Here is a 7,215-nt window from a genome sequence, read left to right on the forward strand (position 1 = left end):
ATTTTTTGTTCGTCATTTGTTACTGTCCTACTGCTTGTTAGCTTTTTTCATATTTTTTTCATTAAACTGATGTAATAGAAACAAGCCTTCTTGTTAAATTTCCTTTGCTTTATTTAAACGCGCCACTAGTTTATTTCTAAAATACGCGTAGTAGTAAAGTGTGAGAAACATTTTCTTATTCGTCTATAGAGTTCTACAGTGCCATATTTTCTCATAGATTTCTCATTGCTTTAATTTCTTTCTAGCTACACTGCAAGAGAAAGCCTTGTTATAGCACGCTTTTAACTTGTTTAAGAAGTTTTTGATTGATAAGTGAGATTTAACGTCCCAAAACAAGCACATGAACATGGGAGATGCCGTAGTGGATGACTCCAGAAATTTCGGTTACCTGGGGATCTTTAGCATGCACTGAAATCTCAGCACATGGGCCTAGAGCATTCTCCCCTCCATCTAAAATACAGCCGCCGCAGCCTTGATTCGATCCCGGGACGAGCGGGTCAGCAGCCGAGTACCTTAGCCACTAGACCACCCCGGTGGAGCGTTGTAGCAGTTTTTGTAAGCCTTAGTATGCTCATTTTAGTCACACACACTAGTCCAATTTATTTTCTGCACTAATGACAAGAAGTTGTAAAATTATTTATCATTTATCACGCGATGTTCACTTACGATATTGAAGAGCACGCAAAGAGGCAAAGCTGCTGATGATGATCAGGTAACATGAAGTCTGCTGAAAAGTTGGAGGACAGATTGTGTTAGAAAAAAGAAGCGATCCTTATTTACGAGGTGTCTCCTGGCGGGAAGAGTACCAGAATCTTGTAAGAATGCTCACATAATCTTAATGCATATGAAAGAAAATGACAAGGACTTGAAGAACTACAGGCCGATTAGCTCGCTCTCCGAAGTATACAAGCTATTTACGAATGAAATTGCTAAGAGAATTAACAGAACATTAGAATTCAATCAACCAAAACAACAGGCAGGATTTTGAACAGGCTACTGTTACGCATTCGGTGGCTGGACGACTGCCGGCCCAGAAAATGGACGACTCAAGCAGTGCCAGGAAGACAAATCCCGCGTCATTCAGCGTTTTTAGGCGCTACGCGGCCAATCAGACGTTGGCAGGAGAGGAAAGAAAACAAGATATCACATCAAGTGGGCCAATCTTAGCGGAAAGTCCGAACATAGAAAGGAGGGCGAGCACTGCGTGTGTTACAACTCAGTCAAAGCTACCCTTGACGGGAGGCATTCACGAGGATAACGCTCCATAACGGCTGGAGGTGGTAACAGGAAGCCAACATGTGGGCAGGCTTGTCGAAGCACAGCACTGACACGTTTGCATCGTCACATTGTCTATTGTCACACGGTCAAATTGGCTTCACATGCGCGAAGACGCCAAGGTGCATGGAGGTGCAGCCGTTGAGGTAGACAGTGCAGAAATAACGGAGATGCCATTGTGCTTTTTCTGGAACACGCCCGCTAAACTGAGCTGGAAAGGCCAAGAGGAGGCGCAGTTCTGAATGGGCACTACTCGCCGATTGCCGATTTACTGCTTGGTGCGGTAGTTTGCAGCAGACCCCAGGAGCAGGGTTGATCTCAGGAGCAGGGTTGATCTCAGGAGCAGACCCCAGGAGCAGGGTTGATCTGAGTGGGCACGGAAGCGCGATGGAAAGAACAGCCAAAGGCTTACGCACCTGTCTTTTCGTCTTGCAGTACGTCGCTGTTTTCGCGGCCGGCGTACCAGTGGCTGGTCTACGGGAAAGCTTCGCGCTCTCGGACGGAATTCGTGAAGCCGCCCCTTCCCCGGATCTTCCATTATCGGACGGAATCTGTGCTGTTGCCCCTTCACCAGACCTGCCAGAAACAGCTTGCTGGGACCTGACCAACATCGTCGAGCGCCACCTGCAGCACCACCAGTGCGCAGCTGCGACATCAACGTCATCTCGTCCGGATAGGATAAGACCCAGCATCGAGCACTATCACTGCAGTGGGCACGGAAGCGCGATGGAAAGAACAGCCAAAGGCTTACGCACCTGTCTTTTCGTCTTGCAGTACGTCGCTGTTTTCGCGGCCGGCGTACCAGTGGCTGGTCTACGGGAAAGCTTCGCGCTCTCGGACGGAATTCGTGAAGCCGCCCCTTCCCCGGATCTTCCATTATCGGACGGAATCTGTGCTGTTGCCCCTTCACCAGACCTGCCAGAAACAGCTTGCTGGGACCTGACCAACATCGTCGAGCGCCACCTGCAGCACCACCAGTGCGCAGCTGCGACATCAACGTCATCTCGTCCGGATAGGATAAGACCCAGCATCGAGCACTATCACTGCAGTGGGCACGGAAGCGCGATGGAAAGAACAGCCAAAGGCTTACGCACCTGTCTTTTCGTCTTGCAGGTTAGTTACCTTTCTAAACTGCCTTGTCGTAGCTTCCGATCTGATGAACCCTTTATTGTTGTGCTTCCGTGCCCACAAGCCGTTCTCTTGCCTTTTTGTTCTTTGCTACTACTTCTTTGTGGGGATGTAGAAAGCAACCCAGGTCCTGACAACTTAGCAGAACTAGTGAAAACAATGAAGGATTTGAACGAACGTACAAAAAGAATGGAATCAGCGCAAACAACAATATTGGACACCGTATCTGTGTTAAAAGAACAACAACAGTCAGTTTCAGAATCAATGAACGAAATAAAGGACAGACTGGCGAAAGTTGAAAACCAAACCTCCGTTTTCGAGCACTGGCAGCATGAAATGAAAGAACTACGCACCACTGTTGAGCGCCTTGAAAAAGACACTAGTAATATGCATTCGCGTCTTGATGACGCAGAGGATCGATCGCGGAGAAACAATCTTGTCTTTTATGGAATTCCAGATGCCGCAGATGAAACTTCTTCGGAATCGGAAAAAAAGATCATCAACCTCCTGACTAATACTATCCAAATTGATGTCACAAGTTCTGATATATGCCGCGCTCACAGAATAGGACGCTATGATTCAGCGAAAGCTCGACCACTTATAACGAAATTTGAAACATTTAAAAAGAGAGAGCTGGTTTTTTCAAAACGAGGTTTGCTAAAGAGCACTGACATAGCAATGAGCGAAGATTTTTGTCAAACAACGCGCAACATAAGAAAAAAACTAATAGAATACGGTAAATCAAAGACCACGTCCTTCAAACTTCGGTATAAAACGCTGACATTCGATGGCAAATCTTACGGATACGACGAAGCGAAGAACTGCATTTTCGAAATACACAGAAAAAAACCCACACACGAGCATGAACGTAGCAGAACTCTTCGCTCAGGTCGTAGGTTACCGCCGAGTTAGGGACATCTGAGGGGAGGAGCCATAAACGAGTGCAAGTGTTCAGTCCTTTTTACCAACATTCGTAGTTATTTTCCCAAGAAAGATGAATTCTGTGGTATAATTGATGACTGTAACGCCGACATTATTGCACTGACAGAAACCTGGCTAAGTAGCAAAATAACAAACCCCGAACTCTTTGAGTGTGCAAACCGTTATACTGTTTACCGAAGTGACAGAACTGGTAGGATTGGTGGTGGCGTCCTGCTCGCTGTTAAAGAATCCATAAATTGTTCTCTTGTGCCAATTAACTCGAATTTAGAGCTTATTTGGTGTTGCCTAACAATTAGTTTTAAGAAAATATTATTAGGTGTCTGCTACAGATCCCCATCAAGTGACTCATCTTTTTGTGATGACATTCACGACAGTTTAAATGCGGTTACCATGCGTTTCCCGGGAGTTCAAATTATACTCTTGGGTGATTTTAATTTTCCTGACATCATCTGGTCTCATTCGATCCCTTTTTCTAACCCCTCAACGGCTGAAGCCAATCGGTTCGTTTCAGTTTGCTCTGACTTCGGCTTATCCCAGATAGTCAAACTTCCAACACGTGTAACAAAAAACAAATCATCACTCCTTGATCTGATTCTAACGACATCAACTGATAAAGTTTCTACAGTAACACACATGCCAGGGCTGAGCGATCACGACATCTTGCTCTTCACGATTACAACACCTCATCAAAAGATAAAGCGACAGCGGAAAAAGATTCGAAATTATAAAAAAGCTAATTATGAGGCCATCAACAATGAACTGTGCCTGTTTCTGGCCACTTTTTTACCTAGTTATCTAGAACGCTCCGTCGAAACTAACTGGTTCATTTTAAAAAATAAAATCGGTGAGCTAATAACCAAATATGTCCCCCTTCGGACTGTTTACGCTAACAATAAATCACCATGGTATAGTACATATTTGAATCGATTATCCAATAAGAAAAAACGTTTATTCCGCACAGCTAAACTTCACTCAACACCGTCTCATTGGCTAACATACAAAAACGCTGCAAGCTCATATCTCATAGCACTAAAATCAGCCAAAGTCTCCTTCCTTAAATCCACGCTTCCAAACTTAATACAGGCTAACCCAAAACGCTTTTGGGAGATTATCCGGGGAAATGCTCATAAAAACGGTATATCACTGCTGACAAGTTCTGGGGGCCCTGTACCGGAGCATATGTGTTCTACTCTGCTCAATGAAACTTTCGCTTCGTCATTCTCATCACCTAACCTTCCCGGTCCGATGCCTGAGATCCATCCTACTCAATACCACTCAATGCATCCCATAATCTTCAACTCCACTGGTATCAAAAGCATCATTCAGAAACTAAAATCTAAAGCATCATGCGGGGTAGACGAAATCAATGCAATCTTTTTAAAAAACACTGCCGAATATTGCTCAATCATACTAGAACATATTTACTCGCAATCTTACAACTCGGGTACCTTACCGTTTGACTGGAAAACTGGCAGAGTCATCCCTATTTACAAATCAGGACCATCCCATGACCCACAAAATTATAGACCGATTTCTCTTACATCAGTGCCTTGCAAAGTTATGGAGCATATAATTTACACACATCTGGTTAATTTTCTCGAACATAACAACTTCTTCACAGCTTCGCAGCATGGATTTCGCAAAAACTTTTCCTGTGACACTCAGCTCATAGCCTTCACTCATTTTCTCCACTCTAATCTAGATGGCGGTTTTTTAACAGATTGTATATTTCTCGACTTCTCTAAAGCATTCGACAAAGTGAACCATGCACTGCTACTTCATAAACTAAGCGTTCTAAACATCGACACAGCTGTAATTAATTGGATTCGCGCCTTTCTAACATCACGTGTTCAGTTTGTAGCCGCTAACGACGTTAACTCCTCATTGATTCCTGTTGATTCTGGTGTCCCGCAAGGGTCTGTGCTTGGTCCCTTATTATTCCTAATCTATATTAATGATTTGCCTACTAATGTATCTTCGAAAATATGCCTGTTTGCAGATGACTGCGTCTTGTATAGAAAGGTGACGGATGCCGCAGACATTTCACTAATTCAGGAAGATCTTAATAACATAACTAAATGGTGTCAATTATGGCGTATGGAATTAAACGTTAGAAAATGCAAAAGTATGAGGATTTCCAGTGCTGAAGTGACTTCCCCTACTTACACACTTAATAACATCCCACTAGAATGCGTAACATCGTACAAATACTTGGGTGTCCATATTACCAATAACCTTTCATGGAAAACTCATATTGATTACATAGCCACCAAGGCCACTAGCACATTAGGATATTTTCGCCGGAAGTTTCCTCAAGCGCCATCTTCATTAAAACTACTACTGTACACAACTTTCATTCGTCCGAAGCTTGAGTATGCATCGTCAGTATGGGACACCGGATATCAGAACCACATAAAATTACTAGAAAAAATACAAAATCGCTCAGTCCGTTTCATTTTAAACAATTACCAAAGAACTGCGAGTGTTACTAACATGAAAGACATTCTACACCTTCCATTGCTATCACATCGCCGAAAACTATCTCGACTCTATCTTTTCCATAAAATCTACTACCACAATTCATATTTACATTCTATGCTTCTTCAGCCACCGCCGTACATTTCATCCCGCATCGACCATCGCCAAAAGGTAAACATTCCACACAGCAACACCGTCGGCTTTTCACACTCATTTCTCCCCACAACGACCAGAGACTGGAACAATCTGCCTGCATCACTCACAAGCATAACTAACACCAATAATTTCAAAATCGCACTTCGAAGTTTCATTTCGAGTTAACATCGTTCAGTGTTTGTTTCATACCTTTAATTTTTTTCTTTTTTTATATGTTTCCCTTTTGTTGCTATGCTTCTCGTATTCTAGTTTTGCGAGTAGCTACTTTTTGTCATTTTTTTTTTTTTTTTTTTCATTATATCTCTTTTGGCAGTGCATCCAATGATAAAATCTTGTAATTCTTCCAGGACAGTCCAGTGTTTTGATTCCTGTGTTATTCATTCTGGTTCATTGGCCTTTTGTTCTTGTAACTGATATTTGTTTAAAGTGTCATCGTGATAATTCATTTCTGTATTTTTAAAACTATAACCAAGTTATTATTACGTGTTAACTTTCTTTGCCCCTCCCCTCTTCAATGTACGTTTGTACCCTGAGGGTATTTGAAATAAAGATCTCGCCAGCCGGCAGGCAGGGCAGCAACTGAAAAGACTCAGTGAACGAGTAGCAGAAACGCAGTAACTACGTCAGAAGCAACATGGCGCCCAATTTTATGAAAGCCCGACAGTTGAAATTACTGGAAACAGATAACGTGAAAGTTTAACACGATATGAACAACAACAACAAAAAATTCTTGCACCAAGGTGCATGTTCACAAATGTCCGAAACAATGACCATTTGTTAGCAGGTACTGCTAAGGCAATCAGAATCGGCATGCTTTTTGCCTTCCGTGTGCCGTACTGACAAATCAAATTGCTGAAGTGCTAGGCTCCTACGCATTAAGCAGCTGTTTTTGTTTGTCATTTGATTCAACAACACTAAAGGGGAGTGATCAGTTTCAAAAACAATTGAAGAGCCTTTCAGATAACATGAAAGCTTTTCGAAAGCCCGTACCAAGTAAGCGCATTCTTTTTCTATTGTACTGTAGGCCTGCTCACGTGAAGTTAGCTTGCGACTCGCGTAGACAACAGGATGCTCCTCACCTTTTCTAATTACCTAACCTAAAACAACGCCCAGTCCACGGTCGTTGGCGTCACACTGAACTAAGAAGGGGAGGGAGTAATCTGGTGCCGCCAGGACGGGTTCGCTGACGAGAAGTTTTTATTCTAAGCAAAGGCATTTTACATGGCCTATTCTTGA

The 7,215-nt window shown here is 43.1% G+C and overlaps 1 long non-coding RNA gene across 1 annotated transcript; it reads right to left on the reverse strand.

The window, feature by feature from the left end:
- Nucleotides 1-1,691: 1,691 nt before the first annotated feature.
- Nucleotides 1,692-6,528, reverse strand: LOC142804277 (uncharacterized). Its single transcript, XR_012894564.1, has 2 exons — nt 2,031-6,528; nt 1,692-1,899 (listed from the first exon to the last, which is right to left on the reverse strand). It is a non-coding gene; the product is annotated as an uncharacterized LOC142804277 (long non-coding RNA).
- Nucleotides 6,529-7,215: the final 687 nt, after the last annotated feature.

This window comes from Rhipicephalus microplus, chromosome 3, assembly GCF_043290135.1.
Source record: "Rhipicephalus microplus isolate Deutch F79 chromosome 3, USDA_Rmic, whole genome shotgun sequence".
Classification (NCBI taxonomy): Eukaryota; Metazoa; Arthropoda; class Arachnida; order Ixodida; family Ixodidae; genus Rhipicephalus; species Rhipicephalus microplus.